Source organism: Stegostoma tigrinum, chromosome 32, assembly GCF_030684315.1.
Source record: "Stegostoma tigrinum isolate sSteTig4 chromosome 32, sSteTig4.hap1, whole genome shotgun sequence".
In the NCBI taxonomy this organism is placed as follows: Eukaryota; Metazoa; Chordata; class Chondrichthyes; order Orectolobiformes; family Stegostomatidae; genus Stegostoma; species Stegostoma tigrinum.
Genome location: NC_081385.1, coordinates 37,193,020 through 37,216,814, shown reverse-complemented (window position 1 = coordinate 37,216,814; position 23,795 = coordinate 37,193,020). Strand labels below are relative to the sequence as shown.

The 23,795-nt window shown below is 44.1% G+C and overlaps 1 protein-coding gene across 6 annotated transcripts in view; it reads left to right on the top strand.

The window, feature by feature from the left end:
* The window catches only part of LOC125466930 (rho GTPase-activating protein 32-like), a 511,751-nt gene that overhangs the window by 162,676 nt on the left and 325,280 nt on the right, over positions 1-23,795 (top strand). The window contains exon 1 of one of the 6 annotated variants that reach the window (XM_048562120.2): positions 5,825-5,874. The exons of 4 other annotated variants lie outside the window; for them this stretch is intronic. The gene's annotated coding sequence lies outside the window, so the exon portion shown is untranslated. Of the gene's footprint in view, positions 1-5,824; positions 5,875-21,018; positions 21,061-23,795 lie in introns of those variants that run through there. One more of the 6 variants, XM_048562119.2, reaches the window with a different exon arrangement.

Genomic DNA, 23,795 nt, shown 5'->3' with positions numbered 1-23,795 from the left:
AATAGGGGATGGAATTTTTGCAGGAGGGTGGGTGGGAGGAGGTGTATTCTAGGTAGCTGTGGGAGTCGGTGGGCTTGAAATGGACATCAGTTACAAGCTGGTTGCCTGAGATGGAGACTGAGAGGTTTCACGATCTCATCACCTCAGGGGACCTCCCACCCACAGCCTCCAACCTCATTGTTCCCCAACCCCGCACGGCCCGTTTCTATCTCCTTCCCAAAATCCACAAACCTGCCTGCCCTGGTCGACCCATCGTCTCAGCCTGCTCCTGCCCCACCGAACTCATCTCCACCTATCTGGACTCCATTTTCTCCCCTTTGGTCCAGGAACTCCCCACCTACGTCCGTGACACCACCCACGCCCTCCACCTCCTCCAGGACTTCCAATTCCCTGGCCCCCAACACCTCATTTTCACCATGGACGTCCAGTGCCTGTACACCTGCATTCCGCATGGAGATGGCCTCAAGGCCCTCCGCTTCTTCCTGTCCCGCAGGCCCGACCAGTCCCCCTCCACCGACACTCTCATCCGCCTAGCTGAACTCGTCCTCACACTCAACAACTTCTCTTTCGATTCCTCCCACTTCCTACAGACTAAGGGGGTGGCCATGGGCACCCGCATGGGCCCCAGCTATGCCTGCCTCTTTGTAGGTTACGTGGAACAGTCCCTCTTGCGCACCTACACAGGCCCCAAACCCCACCCCTTCCTCCGGTACATTGATGACTGTATCGGCGCCGCCTCTTGCTCCCCAGAGGAGCTCGAACAGTTCATCCACTTCACCAACACCCTCCACCCCAACCTTCAGTTCACCTGGGCCATCTCCAGCACATCCCTCACCTTCCTGGACCTCTCAGTCTCCATCTCAGGCAACCAGCTTGTAACTGATGTCCATTTCAAGCCCACCGACTCCCACAGCTACCTAGAATACACCTCCTCCCACCCACCCTCCTGCAAAAATTCCATCCCCTATTCCCAATTCTCCACCTCCGCCGCATCTGCTCCCACAATAAGACATTTCACTCCCGCACATCCCAGATGTCCAAGTTCTTTAAGGACCGCAACTTTCCCCCCACAGCGATCGAGAACACCCTTGACCGCGTCTCCTGTATTTCCCGCAACACATCCCTCACACCCTGCCACCGCCACAACCGCCCTAAGAGGATCCCCCTCGTTCTCACACACCACCCTACCAACCTCCGGATACAACGCATCATCCTCCGACACTTCCGCCATTTACAATCCGACCCCACCACCCAAGACATTTTTCCATCCCCTCCCCTGTCTGCTTTCTGGAGAGACCACTCTCTCCGTGACTCCCTTGTTCGCTCCACACTGCCCTCCAACCCCACCACACCCGGCACCTTCCCCTGCAACCGCAGGAAATGCTACACTTGTCCCCACACCTCCTCCCTCACCCCTATCCCAGGCCCCAAGATGACATTCCACATTAAGCAGAGGTTCACCTGCACATCTGCCAATGTGGTATACTGCATCCACTGTACCCGGTGCGGCTTCCTCTACATTGGGGAAACCAAGCGGAGGCTTAGGGACCGCTTTGCAGAACACCACCGCTCAGTTCGCAACAAACAACTGCACCTCCCAGTCGCAAACCATTTCCACTCCCCCTCCCATTCTCTAGATGACATGTCCATCATGGGCCTCCTGCACTGCCACAATGATGCCACCCGAAGGTTGCAGGAACAGCAACTCATATTCCGCCTCGGAACCCTGCAGCCATATGGTATCAATGTGGACTTCACCAGTTTCAAAATCTCCCCTTCCCCTACTGCATCCCTAAACTAGCCTAGTTCGTCCCCTCCACTGCACCACACAACCAGCCCAGCTCTTCCCCCCCCCCCCCCCCACTCACTGCATCCCAAAACCAGTCCAACCTGTCTCTGCCTCCCTAACCTGTTCTTCCTCTCACCCATCCCTTCCTCCCACCCCAAGCCGCACCCCCAGCTACCTACTAACCTCATCCCACCACCTTGACCTGTCCGTCTTCCCTGGACTGACCTATCCCCTCCCTACCTCCCCACCTATACTCTCTCCACCTATCTTCTTTACTCTCCATCTTCGGTCCGCCTCCCCCTCTCTCTCTATTTATTCCAGTTCCCTCTCCCCATCCCCCTCTCTGATGAAGGGTCTAGGCCCGAAACGTCAGCTTTTGTGTCCTGAGATGCTGCTTGGCCTGCTGTGTTCATCCAGCCTCATATTTTATTATAGTGTTAAAAAGCATTCTTTTTCTTATTGTGCAACTTTGGAACTTTGCCTCAGAAATTGGTGGAAGCAGGACGATTGAATATTTTAAAACTGAGGTTGATTCTAAGATTGGGGTTCTTGGGTATACTTTGGAAAGTGGAAATTGAAACACAAACCGATCAGCCAAGATCTTGTTGACTGACAGAGCAGGCTTGAAGAACTGAATAATCTATTTCCATCCCGGTTTGTATTTTCATGTCATCATCCTCCAGGTAAACATAAGAAGGATCACAAAATTGCCTTTCGCCTTAGCTGTAACCTTTGCCCCCTTCTCGCCAGCTCGAACCCTTCATTGGCCATTATCTGTGGCTGAAATCGGTTTCTTAGCATTATCTTCGAGCCTGAGCTGATCTTTTGACCTTGTATGCTCTCCACATTAAACTATCAAATTGAACTTCATTAAAATCTTTCACCTCCATTCCTTTATCAAACACTTGTGGCAGCAGTCTCCATTTAATTATTGGTTACTTCAGTGCTGTTGTTGGCATTCACAACCCTCCTTAAATCTAACAACGTTTCTCCCATGCACTTAATTCCTCTGAGTTTCAGTTCAGATGCATACCTTTTTATCTTTACCACATTGCGTAAGGGTATGCCACTTAAGGCTGAGATGAGTAAAGTTTCTTCACCCAGTGACTGGTGAGCCTATAAAATTTCCTGCCGTGAAAATCGTTGAATCCAGACATTGCATGTTCTCAAGGAGGAGCTAGATATAGTTCTTAGAGCTAAAGGGATTGTAGGGATGGGGAGAATGTGAGCGAGGGTACTGAGTTGGATAATCAGCCAAGATCATATTGATGATGGAACAGACTAGAAGGGCTGAAGTGCCTTTTCCTTCTCCTACTTTTCTGTGTCTTCAACCAGCTAGATGTTGCTCTAGAAGTTGTTCTGCTTCTTCGCAGTTAATATCCTTTCTGATTATTTGCTCAAGCTTATGGCCACTACTTGTAATCTCACCACCTTTGATTTGGAGTGGTAGGCTGGTTATAAGAGGAGGAGAGATTTCTAGTCAGCCTCTGCCAATACTATCCATTGTTCCAGACTTCAACATGTAGGTAGCAGTGCATGTTACTACAACAACTTGCACTACCTGAGTGAATTATTAACACAACACTGTCATATAGCACCTTATATATCATTGCATATATTTTGCAGAATCATAAAAATGGGTGCTGAACTGAAATTGGAAATTTTCTCCCTCCGAGGTATAATAAGGTGTTGAAGGTCTTGTTGTAGAAACAATAGTGCCTGCATCATGAGCTTATCTCTTTTGGTGATGTATGGTGGGTAAATATTGGTCAGAACAATGGTTTTATGCTGATGTGCATTTGATATGATGCATGGCATCTCCAACAATTCTGTCAACCATTTCATCCCTGGATTGGGACAACAATCTGGAGTGCGAATTAATTTTCAACTCTCTGATTGAGTCAAGGTGTTCTAATCTAACATTTGGTTTATATGGATGAGAAACAATAGGGGCTGTAGACTCGTGGCAGGCACATTGTTCTGAGTACATCCCTCCACCCTAGCCAACAGCACCCCAAACTCCCACTGGTTTTTATTTAAAGATGCAGTATATTATGAGAGCTTTGTTGCATCCACTTGAGATGTTAATCCAAGACAGGAGTATGCACTGCCAGATCCTCGTCCTTTCCATCTGCTTCTCTCTATTTTTTCTTTTATTTTTCCTGTTTAATAAAATATTTTCGATTTTCTTTGTTAACCTACCTTAGTTTGTGAAGAGAGCAGCAGTGGGCCTGGAGTGGGATGGCCCATGGTCGGCAGGTAGAATGGAGTAGGATGAGTGGTTGGGCAGGGCAGGATGGGATGGCAGACTGGGAGCCCAAGAGTGTCAGCCTGTCAGAGATCTTGAGCCTGACAGTGTGGTAGAGTGAGACTACGTGCAGAAAGTCCACAGTGTGAAGAGACTGCAGGCTATAAAAGGACTATAACATTTGTTTATCTTCCTAATTTATACTGTGAACAACTGTAATGGGAACTGCAGATGCTGGAGAATCCAAGATAACAAAGTGTGAAGCTGGATGAACACAGCAGGCCAAGCAGCATCTCAGGAGCACAAAAGCTGACATTTCGGGTCACACAAGCTTCAAAAATCTCCTCTTCCCCCACTGCATCCCAAAATCAGCCCAGTTCTTCCCCTCCCCCCACTGCATCACAGAACCAGCCCAGCCTGTCTCCGCTTCCCTAACCTGTTCTTCCTCTCACCCATCCCTTCCTCGCACCTCAAGCTGCACCTCCATTTCCTACCTACTACCTCATCCCGCCTCCTAGACCTGTCCGTCTTCCCTGGACTGACCTATCCCCTCCCTACCTCCCCACCTATACTCTCCTCTCCACCTTTCTTTTCTCTCCATCTTCGGTCCACCTCCCCCTTGCTCCCTATTTATTCTGGAACCCTCTCCCCATCCCCCTCTCTGATGAAGTGTCTAGGCCCGAAACGTCAGCTTTTGTGCTCCTGAGATGCTGCTTGGCCTGCTGTTTTCATCCAGCTTCACACTTTGTTATCTTGTAATGTAGGAACATAGAACATGGAACATTACAGCACAGTACAGGCCCTTCGGCGCTTGATGTTGTGCCAACCTGTCATACCAATCTCAAGCCCATCTAACCTACACTATTCCATGTACGTCCATATGCTTGTCCAAAGATGACTTAAATGTACTTTAAGTTGGCGAATCTACTACCGTTGCAGGCAAAGCGTTACATTCCCTTACTACTCTGAGTAAAGAAACTACCTCTGACATCTGTCCTATATCTTTCACCCCTCAATTTAAAGCTATGCCCCCTCGTGCTCGCTGTCACCATCCTAGGAAAAAGGCTCTCCCTATCCACCCCATCTAACCCTCTGATTATTTTATATGTCTCAATTAAGTCACCTCAACCTTTTTCTCTCTAACGAAAACAGTCTCAAGTCCCTCAGCCTTTCCTCGTAAGACCTTCCTTCCATACCAGGCAACATCCTAGTAAATCTCCTCTGCACCCTTTCCAAAACTTCCACATCCTTCTTATAATGCGGTGACCAGAACTGTACGCAATACTCCAAGTGCAGCCGCACCAGAGTTTTGTACAGCTGCAGCATAACCTTTTGGTTCCAGAACTCTATCCCTCTATTAATAAAAGGTAAAACACTGCATGCCTTCTTAACAGCCCTGTCAACCTGGGTGGCAACTTTCAAGGATCTGTGTACATGGACACCGAGATATCTCTGCTCATCTACACTACCAAGAATTTTAGCTTTTTGCTTTTCCCTTTATTTCTCTGTTTATGTTCCTAAACTATTTTATTACCAAATGAGTCTGGAAGTAGATGAGCATTTAATCAAGACGCAAAGTGAGAACGGGATTCCCTGTACTGTGATTAAATTTTGGGCAGGTGGTTTGTTGGGAGCCTTTTTGTTCTCATCAATGGAAGTCCATAAGACAGCAATTGACATTCTTAGGGGGGTCGTTCCACTGATGGTGGTATTTTATTAGCAAACAGGGCAGTTTCCGAGCAGGAAGCCTGATAAGCAAACTCTGTTAGCTTGCAGATTCCTAAGGCATCCTTCATAGGCATTCAAGTACCTGCTTTCAGGACCTGGAAGAGGCAAGGTAGGGGAGAAGAAGGCTTTTGTGATCTACCAATCCCTGCTTGCTCTTCTGATTATTCTGTCTCTGTGTCTCTGTCTGTCTGTCTCTTTCCTGCACGTGCACACACATTAGCATACCTCAAACAATCTTCTTTGCTTGGCCCTGAGCCTGATCTGATCGGCAATTATGGTGCGTCATTAATGCCAATGAGAATTCACCAGCCGCTGGCTACTAGCTGTTGTGACTGGGGTTTCTTTTTGACTGTCAGGAACAGTGTTGGATTTCCTGAAAAGGATTGTGTGATGCTGTCTCCAGATGATGGGACAGAGCCCTGTACTCTCGATTTAAATTTTGCTCTGTGTATGAATTAATTGCACAAGATGACTTTATTTCACATTGTAGCTAAACCATTTTAAGCCAAGCCCTGCAAACATCTCAAAGTATTGTGGGATGCCACCAAATTAACCTTCTCACGAGGCATTCATTTTACTTCACTTCTTTTTCATCTAAACTTCAAGGGGCATTAAGGAATATAGATTCAGATACCAGGCCACACAACGCTGAACTACACGATATATATCCAGCTCAATCCTCCCCTGAAAAGGGCATGGTTTCCCAAAGATCTGATTTGGATAACTGAGCTGCAGCAGACTGTTTTTTTAAAAAAAAGACGTTGAAATAGGAAAATTTCAGAAGGACATGATGAATTTTGTAAGCTTCCGGGACCAGGACTCCATGCTGTGTTCTGTAAATTAGGACCTGACATAGTGATGGTGTGAACTTCAGCCTGAGTGCTGAACGTTTTGATATATCAGATGAATAATTTATGGTTTCAAGAGTTTCTGAAATTATCAATCACATGCTGTGCAAAGTTTTCACTATGGGTGCACAGCCAACTTAAATACCACACATTAAAAAGACTTGCTATGCGCAGCAACATTTTAAGGGGAGCATTCATTATGAGATTTTGATTTTGTTATGAGCCTTCTTTAGATTTAATACTTTTTTTTATTAAGAAGGGAGCTTTCAGTCCCATTTTGTGAGTTTTTGTGAATTTTGTATTTAGAGGCTGGTTTGTATTTGTGCATATTTAATTAGATTTAAAAGCCCTTCAAGTAATGGAATGAGGATTTGTAGTGTAATACTTTTAAAACGAGTAAAAACAATTAACGCTGTCGCCTAAAAATAGGGGTCTGAGGAGGATGGATGTGGTGGAGTGGGGTTGTGATTGTGACATGGTCAGCCACGTTGACCTCATGGAATATGAGTTCATTGGGACTGTTACTCTGGTCCAATCAATCAGGGAGCCCTGGCTGACAGATATCAACAGGAATATCAGAGGTTCTGTTCACTCTAAGAGCTGGCCCTGAGGAAGTTACATCATTGTCAAACTCTTCACGTGTAAATAAATACATGGTAGGACACTGGCCTGTGTGAGGTTATTTCATTGTCTTTCATTTGGGTTAAGTGTTTTTGGCATTATGCCATTATTTGGGTAGCTTGCCTCATTTGTTCCTGCTGTCGAAGACTGGGCCCATTACGTGCAAAGAATGCATTTTTTTTTGGAGGCAGATGACAAACAATGAGTAATTCTTCTGATAGTTGTGGAACTTCAGCCTTTTCAGTTATTAGCAGCCTGACTTTCCCTGAGGCACCAGATAAAAACCTTTCAAGAAGTGACGGATTTAGTTAAGGAATATTATGACTCCAAGGATATTCTCTAACTCTGAAATGCTATCGGTTTTATTCGGCCATTCGAGAAACGGGAAATCCAGATGGGGTTTTTTATTAGGTTAAGATGACTGGCAGAGGCATGTGACTTTGGTTTAACCCTTAATGAGAAGCTGAGAGACTGTTTTGGTGTACGGAATTAGTGATGTGACCATACTAGCTGAAACCCAACTTGACTTCAAGCAAGCACTACAGCTGGCTTTGTCATTGGAAAATGTAGCAAAGTGGAGCATCTGAGTTGCAGGGTAATCTGAAGGAAGTAATACCCTCACCAGTCCACCTGAGCTTGAGGAATGTCACTTGAATGAAGGCGATTACATAGCCTCACTCAGGATACGTCATAAACAGAGAGACTTCAGTTAGCCCACAGCAAAACCCTAAAACAGAGCTGAGCCTTGGCTAAACAGTTAAACTTTTCTTCAAGAACTGGGCTGGCAAGCCCTTGTCTGCGTACCGGCACCAATTACTAGAAACAATAAAAGAGTTCTACTGGACCTAAACTGAGTAAGAAAATTCATAGGCTGGTACCCAGGAGAGTACACAGCCTGGAATGTCTATCTATATCTGGTTTGGAGCAGTTAAGTTGCTGAGCTAAATCCAAACCAGAACCAGTCAAAATAAATTTCAGGTTAAATGGTCACCCAGCTCTAATGAAAGACATGGGCACAGCTGTTTCAGTGATTACAGAACCACTCTTAATCAGAATTTGCTGTGAACTCCAACCCTTAAGTTTGTGCAAGACCTCAGTTAGACTGAGAACCCTTTAGCTGGGAACGTTTCCAGATTGAGGGTGGAACTTTGGCTCTGGTCTTGAATGAGAAACAGTTGGTTCAGTTACTACTGATTTTAGTAAGAGGGCCCAGGCTTGATGGGACAGAATTGTTTGAGGAAGATTCATCCAGATTAGCTTGACATTTTTTGATTAGAAAATGGCTGCTTGACTGGAGTCCTAATTAAGTTTTCATTTTCTAAAGCAGGGTCCAGACCTGAAACATCAGCTTTACTGCTCCTGTGATGCAGCTTGTGTGATGCTGTGTTCATCCAGCTGTACACCTTGTTATCTCAAATTAAGTATCTGGAGTTTTTCAGGAAGGTCTAGGTATGATGCAAGGAGCCAAGGCTTCATTGCATGTTGACCAGTAAGCAATTCCATGACTTCGCAATGCCCACCTAGTGCCATTTGCTTTTCAGGCAAAGGTGGCAGTACACAAGCCCAGGCATCCAAGCTCAAATCCAGCCTTGGGTGACTGTATGGAGTTTGCACATTCTCCCTGTCTGTATGGGTTTCCCCAGGGTGCTCTGGTTTCCTCCCACATTGCAGAGATATACAGGATAGTCATTCGATTGCCTATAATATCCAGGAATGGGCAGGCTGGGTGGATAAGCTGTGTGAACTTCAGGGTTACAGGGATAGGGTTGGAGGGAGCTAAGCCTGGGTGGGATGCTTTTGGCGGGGGAGGGGGGGGTCAGTGTGGACTCAGTGGGCAGAATGGCTTGCTTTTACACAGGTAGAGATTCTGTGATCCTAGAAGTAGAAATCAGAATGGTGGAAAGCAAAGGATTCATCAAACCAGTCCAGTTTATGGAATAGGCGGCACAAGTCGTACTAATTGTGAAACCTGAAAGGAAGGTTCGCCTTTGTGGACATTTTAAACCACCAGCTGGAGACATACAAATCCTTATGCAACGGATTGGTTGTCAATTTACAAAACTGCCATTTGGGGCATTGTCAGCATGTGCAATTTTTCAGTGGATGATGGAGAACATTTTGCAAGATTTATCCTAGATCATCATTTATCTCGGTGGTATGCTAATAATATGCAAGACCAATAAGAAACACTAAAGAACTTGGACGTTGTCCCTAGACATTTCCCCCTGGTGGGCATATGCTTTAGAAGGGCAAAATGTGTGCTCCAGGCACCTCAAGTGACCTACTTGGGCTACAGAGTCAACCAGACCAGGTCACACCCATCGGAAGATAGTGAGTGCGATCAAAGGTGCCCTAGCTCCAACGGAAGCTTAGGTCTTTCCTTGGGCTAGTGAATTGTGATGTAACATTCATATGTAACCTGGCATCAATCTTAGACCAAGTCTTAAAGGGTCAGCCTTGTCATGATTGTGTAGCCACATCACAACCTTCAGAAAAGTGAAAAAACAACTATCGTTCTCTAAGGTGTCAGCAGACTATGATCCTAAGTCAGATATGGTGTTGACGTGTGATGCCTTCCTGTCTGGCTTCAGGGCAATATTAGCTTATAGGTGTCCCAATGGAGAGGAACGTCCAATATGGTATGCAGTCAGGACTTTGCCAAATGCACAGTGTAAATACGCCTAGTTAGAAAAGGAGGTTTGGCAGTCATGTTTGCAGTCAGGAAGTTTGGCCAATACCTTTACATGCATAAATTTGTCTTAATCATGGACCACCTATCCCTGCTTCGATCTGTTTAAAGAGGACAAGGTAGTGCCACTCATAGTTTCAGGTCACATTCAGTGGTGGGCTGTAATAAGTGCATACAATTACAAGTTGGAGCACTGGTCGGTAAGCCAAATAGTGAATGCAGATGCAATGAGCCGCCTCCCTCTGGCAGATACATGACTGTTGGTATCACCACCAGAAGAGTCCGTGACAGTTTTAAATTTTATCGATATACTTCCAGCCACAACTGACAATATCAGATTTTGGGCGCAGAAAGATCCAGTCCTGGCAAAACTGAAACAGCTGTTGGTGATGGGTGTCGGGGGTGCGGGTGGTGGCAAGGGGGATCCAGAGGGCTGTCACAATCAGAATTGCAACATTTTAGGACCCGGAGACCCAGATCACAGGAGAGAATGGCATACTATTATGGGAGCAAGAGTGATTGTCCCAAGCAAATGCCACCTCCAGATACTGGATGAACTCAATCAGGGTCATCCAGGGGCTTCCAAAATGAAGATGTTAGCGAGAAGTTGTTTTATATGATTTAATCAATTTTAATTGTCGTGTGTGCCAAAATACCATGAAAAGCTTTATTTACGAGCAGTACAGGCAGATCACAGCAAACAAAGGATGTACAGATCAAAAAAGGCTTAGTGGCATACAGGTTACATTAGTTGAGGCTAGAGACCATTCAACAACCGGCCAGAAAGAAGCTGTTCCTGAACTTACCTGTGTGTGTTTTCAGACTTCTGTATCATCTTCCTGATGGAAGAGATTGTAGGGGGTCATTGCCAGGGAGCAGTGGGTCTTTGATGCTATTGGCTGCCTTTCCGTGACAGTGAGCCTGTAAATAGAGTCCACGGATGGAATGTTGGCTTCTGTGATGGTCTGGGCTGTGCACACCACCTTCTGTAGTTTCTTACTGTTCTGGGCAGAGCAGTTGCCACACTAGGCCATTATACAAACAGACAGTGTGCTTTCAGTGTGCATCTGTAGAATTTCATGAGGGCCTTATGGACATGCTAGATTTCCTGGGCTGCCTGAGGAAGAAGAGGTGCTGTTGTGCCTTCTCGACTGTCGCATTTACGTGGGAAGTCTAGGACAGGCCATTGTTTATTGTGTCTAAGGAACTTGATGCTCTTCACCCTCTCAACCTCAGTTCCTTTGATGTAGATGGGAAGGTGTTCTCCTCCTTTCTTTCCGATTACGATGATCAGTTCTTTAGATGTGCCCACGTTGAGAGACAGTGTGTCTCTGGTGGACACGATTAGATGCAAACATAGCCGTATAAATGGCACTGTACCCAGGGTGTCATCAAGGACAGCAATTAGTGCCAGCAGCTCCCCCACATTCAGTGAGTGAACCCTGGACTTGGTGACATGTTGACTATGCAGGTCCTTTTGTGGGCTTAATGTTCTTAGTCATTGTGGGCACTCACTCAAAGTGGCTGGATGTGCATAGAGTTCATTTGTCACTTATGGAGATGACAATAGAAAAATTGCGTGCTACTTTTGCAAGACAGACTCCCGGAACTGTTGGTCACAGAAAACGGGCCATTGTTTACCAGTAGGGAATTTGAGTATTTCCTAAAGTGAAACGGCATTTCAAATATAAGGGCATCTCCATATCATTTTATCACCCAATGTTCTGGCAGAAAGACCAGGCCAAACTTTGAAGGCAGGATTAAGGAAACAACCTACAATTTCACCAGATACTGAACAGTCCTGGTCCCTGTTTGATTATAGAACCACTGCTCCTTTCAACTACAGGGACAGCTCCAGTAAAGTTGCTAGTCGGGAGAAAACTCCACACCAGGTTGAATCTGATGTCCCATACAGGAGTGGGGTGATGAAATGACATCAGGAATGCCAATGCCGGACACAAGACTCCGCTGAGCAAGAGAGACCATTTACTTCCAGATGAAGTTTGATTTAGGAACCACTGGAATGATCCTGCATGGGTAACGGGCATGGTCAATGTGAGGTCAGACCCAGTAATGTATAAAGTTCCGATGGGTGCAACAGACCTGAACAGGCGGGTAGACCATATTAAAGTTGCAAATTTACGAATAATGCTGGAGCAAAATATGCCTTGCTCCTCAACAGCCTTTCCAACTGTTCCAGAACCCATGGATTCTCCCTCTGTGTTGAAAATACCTTGGAAGATGGATATGGTAGATGTCGCCATTCTGATATCTTTGCTATAATAGATATTTTTGCTGCCTGAAGAAGAGAGTGAATTTTTTCCAAGACGCTCTGGATGCAAGAGGTGAGCTATTGTGCGTTACATTTTGCCATGTCAGAGGCAGAGTCAGAGGAAACTGACCTGGTACTAAAACACCTGGGAGATACCTCAAGAAATAAAAACTGGCCTGTGTACTTGGACTCATGGGAGGGATGTGGTGATAGCAATGAGGTCAGCCAGGTGGACCTCATAGAATATGAGTTCCCTCATTTAAGGCTGTAGATCTGTTCCAATCAGGGAGCCCTCACTAACAGATCTAAACAGGAGTGTCAGACATCCTGTTCGCTCTGAGAGCAAGCTCTGTGCGAGTTGCATCAGTGTCAAGAGCTCTCCATATGTAAATAAAGGGTGATTTGATGACGGGATACTGGCATCTGTGGAGTGATATGGGGGTGGTGGTGGGGAATCAGGGAGACAGACAGAAAATCTAGAATAGAGTCTGTGTGACTGGTGTGCTAAGTTTTCTACTTACAGATCCTGAAACTAAATTTGAGGAGCTTGTATGTTTATTCTGAAGTTAAAATAATTGAGTTAACTTCTTGTTTGTTTTAAGTGTCTCAGGCAGCTGTAGAGAAAGCATGTAGTGAGTACATGTAAAATTTACCAGAAGAACTCTGGTTGTGGCGAGCCTGAATATGAAGCTTTGGTGTAAGGATGGTGGTAAATTTTCACTGGGGCATTAGTGTTTGTAACAATATTGGTGGGAGAAAAAGAATAGTTTAAATCCTAAATAATGTTTGTCACGAAATCTTCCCAATCTTTTTGTTCAGTGCAATATGTATCTGCTTGCTTAGTAAACATTAAGTTTGTAAGTTTTGTATTAAAGGTACACTGGCCAGCTCTTGTGGTCAGTAACTGACCTCCATGCTTTTTTTTAAAAGAAATGTTAGAGTCTGTTAACCCAGGCTTCAGTCTGTGATCCGACTCATCCAGTATTAGCAACAGCTGTAATTTGGAGAATTTGTATTCTAAAAATTACTTTATTTTATAACCTGAAACATTGTTCTTACATTTTGCTTCAGTGTATGCCTGACAAAACAGCTGGTAATAATTGTTCATGAAACCTCCCAGCGTCAAAGTTATCCTGACTTGTGTTAGAAGGTCTTATTTGGGTTCTGTACACGCCTCATTGCTACCTTTTGGGTGTTTTAATCACATTTTTGTTTTCTACCTTGAACTAACTTTGGCTGTTGGTACAGGGGTTTGAAGGAATTTTTGTTGTAATGTTTCATTACACCGATTCAAAAGTAAGACCAATGTCAGTTATACATTTTAAAACCTATACCAAAGGTTTATGGGCCCTTGCTGTTGCATTAATACTCTGGCAGTTGCTTTAGAAGGAGAGAAATCATTTTGGAAAGAATTACAGCATATGCAACTAAAATATCCTCTTGGAACAGTCAGTACATTATTGTTGGCTCTCAATAGTGGTTGCTGCCAGAGAATGTCATGAGTTCATGACATTGCAGACTTCCAAGGTTGTTGGGACTGTCATATTGGGCATGCTTACAATCATGCCATTCCCAGAAGCAGAAATATTTGGAAACTGCTAAATTTAAGTTCAGATGATTAGGCTTTGCAGGAAACACCTTTTGCATGTTCTCTGTTGTTGTGTTTAGGATGTTAGGAAGGATGACCACCAGGCAAAGGAGATGTCTGCTCCTTTTATATTATCTGAGTTCAGCTAATGGTTTTGATTTTTGCTGTTGGTTTTTGAAGTGAAAATCCTGTGCTCAGTGTTACTGTGAAAAATAAAAATAATCTCAGTGGGTTGTATGTGGGTCAACCTAACTACAGCTTTGCAACTCGTGGAGCTGCATTCTACAACACATAACACTAAGCCTTGCAGCTTGGTAATTTGATCGAGACCAAAACCTGTCCCAGTTTTGCAGGCAGCTTTAGCTAACCTGCATTTCACAATCTGTAAATATAGCTGCTTCTGGGCCTAGGCCTGAAACGTCAGCTTTTGTGCTCCTACGATGCTGCTTGGCCTGTTGTGTTCAACCAGCTCCACCCTTTGTTGTCTCGGATTCTCCAGCATCTGCAGTACCCATTATCTCTGCTTCTTACCTTACCTTGTCTTACCCTAGTCATCATCTTTCCAGGTGAGACATTTAAATGTTCTGTTTGTTTAGCGGCAGTACTGGTTATTTGTTCTTTTAGCAATGTACTGAGGGAGATATTGTTGTGATTTGAAAACTAAATTATCGTTGATGCTGCATTTATCACACTCTAGAATGTAAGTTGTAAATACAGATGCTTTTGAACATTTGGAATAGAGGCTTAGCATGCCATTGAAGTCCTAAATTCATGTGCTATTGGATTGAGGCTGAGATAAGTGAAGATTATGTAATTGACTAGCATTTCATATTTTTCAGTGTCAGCTATTAACTCTACAGTGCTTCAAGGTTTGGTAATGCCAATTCTTTAAGCAATACTTCTGCATTCAAGAAATCAACAGTGTGTATATTGGAGATCATTGTTTGCTGACTTCCCATGTTCATGTTATGAGTTGAACCACTATGTTTGAAGTACTATGGAGATGGCATAGTTGTAATTTGAAATAGGCGGTGCTCTATTTGTCATAATCTGTGATATAATTGGCATTAGAGAACAAGAGATTAGTTGCCATACAGTTACCATGGCAAGTATTGTCAGAGATTTAAGTACTCACCCCGTAACCAGTGGTCAAATTGTAGGGCTTTACAGTTATCTTGTCTCGCTGCATTAAATGCAGCTAGCTGACAGTCACAAATGCAGGAACCTAACTCTGTAAACATGCATACACGGATATCTGTGCTTTCAGTAGTATTTGACTTCTCAGCAATGAGCAGTGAGACCTCTGTAGATCATATCCGTTTTGTATTACAGTTGGCGGATGTTACGTTGGGACAGTGTCTCTTAAAGAGTTGTGTCACTTGAGCACTGGTGAGTCATCAACTAGGATGTCGGCTTGGTCAGACTTGTATTGACCTTTTACAGAATAAGAGAGAGCCAGAAAAAAAAATAGGAATTCATATTCATTCACTGCTGTGTTCTAACATCAGACCGACAGAAGAACCACACCCAACTTTGGGCCCTGCGACTGAGGGGCAAGGGCACAGATTCCTTGCTCCCGAATAACAAAAAATGGAACATTTGTGACAACCTGAATTCCTATCGGAGGGGAGAGCAAAAGTTCTTCAGGCTAGGCATTCCTTGAAAGGACGTGGCAATTGATTAAACAGTGTTCGAACAAATTTACTGCAGATGCTAGAATCTGTACCGAAAACAACAAATGCTAGAGATCTCATAGGTCAGACAGCATCCATGGAGAGAGAGCAAAGCAATGTTTCTAGTCTGGATGACTCTTCAAAGTTTAAGTGAGGTCTAATGAAGAGTCATCTACACTTGAAATACTAGTTTGCTGTCTCCATGGAAGCTGTCTGATCTGCTGACATTTGCAGCATTTGTTGTTTTCAGATTTGAACATCTACGGTAGTTTGCTCTTACTTAGAAAATTTCAACTTTTAAGTTGGAGGTAGTTAAGCGCACCTGGCTCACCATTTGAGAGGTCTCAGGCACAGAGGCAAGGAAAGGAAGAAAAATCCCAAATTCAAAGTTAAAAATGAATGAAAAGCTGGTACACGTCAGCCCAGTGCAAGCACAAGGAGGCAGTACCAAGTATAAGAAGGTTTTAAATGTAGAAATGATGTGGTTATGCACCCCAGATTAGAAACAAAATGGCTTGTCAATTTAATACCATTGAACCCTTTGAAAACAGTTCAGCAGACCGACCCTGAAGGATTAATTATTTTATTGTGCAAATGAAATTGCGGATGAATTGGTTTAATGCATGCGCCTTAGCACTGTAGGCAGTAAACTTCTAATTCACTTAGAAGCCTTGTCCAACCAGACAGACTTGGAAACAAAACATACCAGGAGTTAGTATTTTGGAGGACAACCGTGGCCAAAAACCTCTGCTATTTGCAGAGGCGTTCACATTTCACAAGAGCAAACAACTATGCAATCCAAGATGGTGGGTTTGTTAGAGTTACCCGGGACTGAATCTGTTTCCATCCGCAATGAGAACAGCCCTAAATCCGCTAGCGGCTTTGTGGGCATATCGAGAACTCGCACGGCTATCTTTAGCCGCAGATATTATCGGGAAGCAAGCGGCCGATGGAGCAGAGGGGCTTGTTGGAGGGGGGAGGGTGATGCTGTGACTCTCCGCTGCCGTGTTGATATCCGTGGCCTTCCTCCCGGGACGATTAAAGAGGGTTCTGTGGAAAAAGGGGGCTCTAATCGAGGGCCTCTCGGCCAGGACTCAGGGGGACCATTTGGGGAAGGGTGTGCGGAAGAGACTTGACTCCCGGCAGAGGCCTTGGGCTTTCCCCGAGTATTTCCAGGCCCTCAATCTGTGCTCCTGGTGGCTGCAGGTGGAGGCTGACAGCAACCTGCCCCCTACAGATAAATACGGGAGAAGTTTGAATGCTCCTTGACGGTGAGATATAGTCGAGGTTAGGCTAGAGTAAATAGGACAGAGAGGCAACCAGGTTAAAATTAATTGGCAAAGAGCCAGAGGTGTTAAGCATCATTTGAATGTGTCAAGTTGATATAATCCACAGTGTGCATCCTGAAAGGGCGGTAGAAGCAGCTTGAATGGCATATCTGCAAAGGAATTAGATACCTAGGTGAAAAAGAACTCGCTACAGATCTATGGCACTGATTGCTTAAATGTTTAGTTCTTTAGCCCTTCGAAGGACTGACAGTATTATGAAGTAGTTTAACCAAGCAGTGCTCCTTGATTTCCCTTTAAAAGCAGCATTGTGTCTATGGTAGAGATAACAAGGTGTAGAGTTGGATGAATACAGCAGGCCAAGCAGCATCAGAGGAGCAGAAGCCTGATGTTTTGGGCCTAGACCCTTCAGAAAAATGTGTCTATGATACTCTGACTACATTCAAAGGACATTCAACATGAAGAATCAATGTACAATTTTATTAATGACTTGGACGAGGGAATTGAAGGATGGGTCAGCAAGTTTGCAGACGACACAAAGGTCGGAGGTGTCGTTGACAGTGTAGAGGGCTGTTGTAGGCTGCAGCGGGACATTGACAGGATGCAGAGATGGGCTGAGAGGTGGCAGATGGAGTTCAACCTGGATAAATGTGAGGTGATGCATTTTGGAAGGTCGAATTTGAAAGCTGAGTACAGGATTAAGGATAGGATTCTTGGCAGCGTGGAGGAACAGAGGGATCTTGGTGTGCAGATACATAGATCCCTTAAAATGGCCACCCAAGTGGACAGGGTTGTTAAGAAAGCATATGGTGTTTTGGCTTTCATTAACAGGGGGATTGAGTTTAAGAGTCGTGAGATCTTGTTGCAGCTCTATAAAACTTTGGTTAGACCGCACTTGGAATACTGCGTCCAGTTCTGGGCGCCCTATTATAGGAAAGATGTGGATGCTTTGGAGAGGGTTCAGAGGAGGTTTACCAGGATGCTGCCTGGACTGGAGGGCTTATCTTATGAAGAGAGGTTGACTGAGCTCGGTCTCTTTTCATTGGAGAAAAGGAGGAGGAGAGGGGACCTAATTGAGGTATACAAGATAATGAGAGGCATAGATAGAGTTGATAGCCAGAGACTATTTCCCAGGGCAGAAATGGCTAGCACGAGGGGTCATAGTTTTAAGCTGGTTGGTGGAAAGTATAGAGGGGATGTCAGAGGCAGGTTCTTTACGCAGAGAGTTGTGAGAGCATGGAATGCGTTGCCAGCAGCAGTTGTGGAAGCAAGGTCATTGGGGTCATTTAAGAGACTGCTGGACATGCATATGGTCACAGAAATTTGAGGGTGCATCCATGAGGATCAATGGTCGGCACAACATTGTGGGCTGAAGGGCCTGTTCTGTGCTGTACTGTTCTATGTTCTATGTTCTAACTAGGAACTGGTAGGCCACAAGGAAGATGCGGATGGTAATGGTGACTCTCGCATCCCTGGTGAGGAATTTGAATCAAATGTCCTGGCAATTCAGAACAAAATACACATTTTTTGAATTACACCTGAATTGGATGGTGCAGCTGTGGAACTAGGCTGCTGAACTACTCCTTCATATTGTGAAAGGAAATTTATCCATCCACATTTGGAGGTTTGTGATTGCTGAAATTAAAATTGAATTGTGGGGAGCAGTGAACAAATTGATCGACTCTAAAGCTAGTCTACAAGACGTCTTAAATAAGTGCTCTGGTGCTTTTGAAGGCTGCCTTGGAGAATGGAAAGAGGGTGCCCAGGTTAAACTCAAATGAAAGTCAAATAGTCAACCAATATGTCTGAGGATGCACCCTTAAGAGATGGATTGTCTATGAAATTAGGCCATCTAGTGAAGGTTACTGAATGGTTGAAACCTAAATCTTAAAACCGCATTGGATGTTGCCATACACATCTGTCCAAAAGTAGAAGCAGACCTAATGAGAACCGAAAGAATTGCAGATACTCTACATCAGGAACAAAAACAGAATGGTGGCTCAGTGGTTAGCACTGCTGCCTCACAGCACCAGGGGCCTGGTTTGGATTCCACCCTCAGGCAGCTGTCTGTTTGGAGTTTGCACATTCTCCCTGTGTCTGTGTATGTTTGCTCCAGGTGCTCCGGTTTCCTCCCACAGTCCAAAGATGCGCAGACAGTGTGGATTGGCCTTGCTAAATTGCCCACTATGTTTAGGGATATGTGGATTAGGTGGGTTATGGGGGGAATGGGCCTGGGTGGGATGTTCTGAGGGTTGGTGTGGACCTGATGGGCTGCAGGGCCTGTTTCCACAATCTAGGGATTCTAAGAATTTTCTGGAAAAGTTCAGATTTGGCAGCACCTGTGAAGAAAAAAAATTAATGTTTCAGGTCCGGTGATCCTTCCTCAGAGCTAATGAGGCTGGTGTACTCTGATATGCTCAAGCCACTAATGATTAGTGATAGGGCAACCCTGGTTATACTTATTTTATTTATTCACGAGTTGAAGGTGTCACTGGCTAGTCCAGCATTTATTGCCAATCTCAGAGGGCAGATAAGAGTCAACCACATTGCTGTGGGTCTGGACTGTCATATCGGCTAAACCAGGTAAGGATGGCAGTTTGTTTCCTTCAGTAAAGAGCATTAGCGAACCATTTTTGATTTTTTCTGCCAATCAACAATGGTTGCATGGTCGTTAGACTGTCAACGCTAAACTTTTACTGAATTCAAATTCCACCATCTGCCATGGTGGTATTCAAACTTGGACCCCCAGGGCATTTCCTGGGTCTCTGGATTAAAATCCAGCAATAATGCCACTCAAGCATCACTTCCCTGACAAATCACAATGGATTGATCTGAATCTGTAGTGACTTCAACTGTAAATCTAGCACCGTGTGCACATAAGTACCTATTGTTCTTGATCAAAGATCTGTTCTCTGGCCAGACATGGGGCAAACATTCATGGAAGGTGGGCCTTCTGTAGGTCTATCTGTAGATTGGATCTGCCAAACCTACTCCTTTTGACCATAATGAGTCATCAGAGGTTGTTTCACTGTATAAAGCTTCACTTTGGGATCATGTCAGCCTCATTTCAGAGGTCCTCAGACCACATCTGAAATATACCAAATGGGTACAGTGCTACCTTGATATCTTGAGCAATGGCTCTACAGAGGAAGAGCATTTGAAGAAACTGGAGGAGGTACTAAAACGGCTTCAAGCCTGTGGGTTATGAGCAAAATAAAAAGTGTGATTTATTCATTTGAATGCTTAGCAGAGCAAGGGTCTTCACAAGGGACCAAAGGACACAGAAGCAATCATGAAGGCTTCTCGGCCTACTAATGTGTCCCAGTCAAGATCTTCCCTAGGTCTTCTGAATTATCTTGGCAAGTTGATTCCAAATTTGGCAACCTGTTTGAAGCCATTAAACAGTCTTACAATCAAAGATCAGTATTAGGAATGGACCCTGATTGTGAATGAACATACATTGCTGTTGGATAGGCACATCAGAGAGGTGGATGTCTTGGTTCGCTCTGATCTTAGATAGTCATTGCAATTGGCATGTGATGCCTCATTTGATGGAATTAGGACAGCATTGTCATATACCCAATGAAGAGTAGAGACCAATTATCTTTTTCATTTGCTCTCACTATGTAAAGATGAGATATGCCCAACTGGAGAAGCAGACCCTTAGAAACAAAAACAGAAATTGCTGGAAAAATTCAGGTCTGGGCAGTATCAGTGATCCTTCTTCAAAACTGATTGTAGCTAGGAAAAGGTTGTAATATATGTTAAAGCAGGGGTGGCAGCAGGGTAAAGAGTAAATGGTAGGTGGAGATGGGGCCCAGAGATGTGAGCTCAGATTGGCAGTAGCCAAAGAACCAGTATGAGGGGTTTTGTACCCCTTATAATCGTTGCTATTGTGTTGTCTTTGGTAGTGTGTGGAGAAACCATGTATCGAGGTGGATGTCTCAAATTTCTACCGGTATGCCATCGTGTTGATATTATAATCACTAGAGTATGCTATATAAACAAGGATATTCAATGCTGTGTGATCATGAGCTGACACAAGTAGTCTATGAAATTTATGTTCTCTGCAGAATTTCTGCAATTTTAAATTTTTATGTTCACTCCTGGTTTTTCTTATTTGTATGTTGGCTAAGTGATTATGCGCTCATGTCTTCAATAGTTTGGGTTCAGTGTCCATGCAATAAAGCTTTTGGCTGAGAATATATTGGAGTGCTATGCTGCTGGTGATGTCAAGTTAATCAAAGATGGTAATCAAAATGTTGTTCTCTATCTCAGAGATTTTTTTCGTATTGCGACACTAAAAGAAGAAGAGCAGGTGAGGTTTCACTCTGTCTGCTGACCAATATTTATTCCTCAAACAAGGTTACTAAAACTGGCATTTGATTAGTATTATGTTGTTCTTGGAAGCTTGTTGTGCACAAACTGACTGCCATGGTTGCTACAAATCAGTGATTACTCTTCAAAAAGGCTGAATTGACTCTAAAGCATTTTCGAATGTTCTATGATGCTATATAAATTCTCTTACCTGATTGTGGCAATCCGTATGGCATTGAATATATTAATTACTCCACTAATTCCAAAGCTTTCACATCTTACATACTTTGTCCTGGATAGGTGAAACATTTGGTATATGGAATAACAGTACTGAATCAGTCCACCATGAACTGGAGTTTTACAAGCTGTCACTTCAGTCTTTGCTAATGTTGTCTTTAATTTCTCTGGTGTAATACTTAATGTGCTGACATTACAAATTGTTCTTTCTCAGTTGGTGAGCATCTTCAAGTATTGCAGTCTTCTGTTCAAAAATATCTTTCCACAGTTTTTTTAATATGCAGCTTTGGTGCGCATACTTTGAATGTCAAGGAATGTCTGCTTTTCCTATGTCTGTGTGCCTGCCCACAATGAAAACTAGCAAAATGAATTGAACATAGAGCAGTACAGCACAGGGGCAGGGCATTTGGCCCATTGTCTCTGTGCTGACCATGATGCCATTTTAAAATATTCCCATCTGCCTCCGCATCGTCTGGATTCCTCTATTCCCTACCTGTTTGTGTTTATCTAAACGCTGTTTACGCATACTGTCTTGTCTGCTTCTACCACTTCCCCGGATAACGGTTACAAATATCCACCCTACTCATGCCTCTCATAATTTTACACACTTCTATCAGGTTGCCCTGCAGCCTCAGATGTGCTAACAAAACTGTCTGTCTGTCCAACCTCTCCTTATAGCTAATACACTCCAATCCAGGCAACATCTTGGTTCGAGAGATAGTAAGAACTGCCGATGCTGGAGAATCTGAGATAACAAGATGTAGAGTTGAACACCTTGATTGAACGCAACAGGCCAAACAGCATCAGAGGGGCAGGAAAGCTGACATTACGGGTCGAGACCTTTCTTCAGAAAATGTGTAAAAAAAAAAAATTGATTTGCACATCTCCTCTAAACTTTCCTCCCTCTCACCTAAAGCCAATGTCCCCTCATGTGTTACATTTCCATGTTGGGGAAAAAGACTGACTATCCACCTAATTCATGCCTCAGTTTTGTACACTGTATACACAGTACTTGTAATAGGCGACCACTGCCTCTCCCCACTCCCCAACACCACCATCTCCACCTCTAACACTCTAGGAAAAGCAATGCAAGTTTTTCCAGCCTCATCTTATTGGCTAATGTATTCTAATCCAGGCAGCATCTTTGTAAACATCTTTTGAATCCTCTGCAAAGCCTCCACTACTACTTACAGTGTGGCAACCTGTCTTGCACCCTCTCCAAAGCTTGCATATCCTTCCTACAGTGTGGCAACCAGAACTGCACAATTTACTTCAAAAGTGAACTAACTAAATTTTACACAGCTGCAACATGACTTACTAACTTTAATATTCAGTGCCCCAACCTATGAAGATGAGTGTGTTGTATAGCTTCTTTACCATCTTATCCACTTACATTGCCACTTCTTCCAGGGAGCAATGGAATTGTATCCCAAAATCACTCTTGATATCAATGCTCCTCAGGGTACTGCCATTTACTGTATGGTTTGTTGTTGCAACTGACACCCAAAATATGCATCACTTGTAACTTGTCCAGATTAAACTTCATTTGCCATTTCTCTGCCCAACTTTCCAACTGATCTGTTGTATATTTTGATCACTTTTGTCGCTATTCGTAAAACCTCAAAATTTTTGTCATCTTCAAATATATTAATCGGATCACCTACATTTTCATCCATATCATTTATATAGAAGAAATAACAAGTCCCAGCACTCATCCTTGTGGAACTGAATGTTTCAACTGTATAAAATTTTAGTTGAGCTATATTTGGAGTATTGTGTGCCTTTCTGCTTGCCACACTGTAAGAAGTAGTGGAGGCTTTGCAGAGGGTTCAAAAGATGTTTACCAAGATGCTGCCTGGATTGGAATGTATTAGCTATAAAGGTGAGGTTGGAAAAACTTGGATTGCTTTTCCTAAAGTGTTGGAGGCTGAGATGGTGGTGGTGGGGAGGGGATAGGCAGTGGTGACCTGTTATAAGTACTGTGTATACAGTATAAAACTGAGGCATGGATTAGGTGGATAGTCAGAGCCTTTTTCCCAATAGAGAAATGTCACACATGAGGGGACATTGGCTTAAGGTGAGTGAGTGGAAAGCTTAAAGGAGATGTGCGAGGCAATTTTTTTCACACAGAGGGTGGTAGGTGCTATCAGCATCAGCTTCCACCAGTTCTCCTAGCAGGGCATTCAAAGTATAAAAGGCATTTAGGCATACACTTGAACAGGTTGTAAATAAAGGGATATGGACCATGTGCAGCCAGTTTAGAAGGGCATCATGGTTGGTGCAGACGTGGTGTGCTGATGGGCCTGTTCGTGTTCTGTACTGTTCTATGTTCTCTAGCATCACTGGTCACAGACCTCTAGACAGGAAAAACACCCCTCCATAACTAGCCTCTCTCTTCTATGACCAAGCTAATTTTATACCCAAGTTACCAACTCAGCATGGATCCCATGTGTCTTAATCTTCTGGATCAGTCTACCCTGAGGGACCTTGTCAAATACT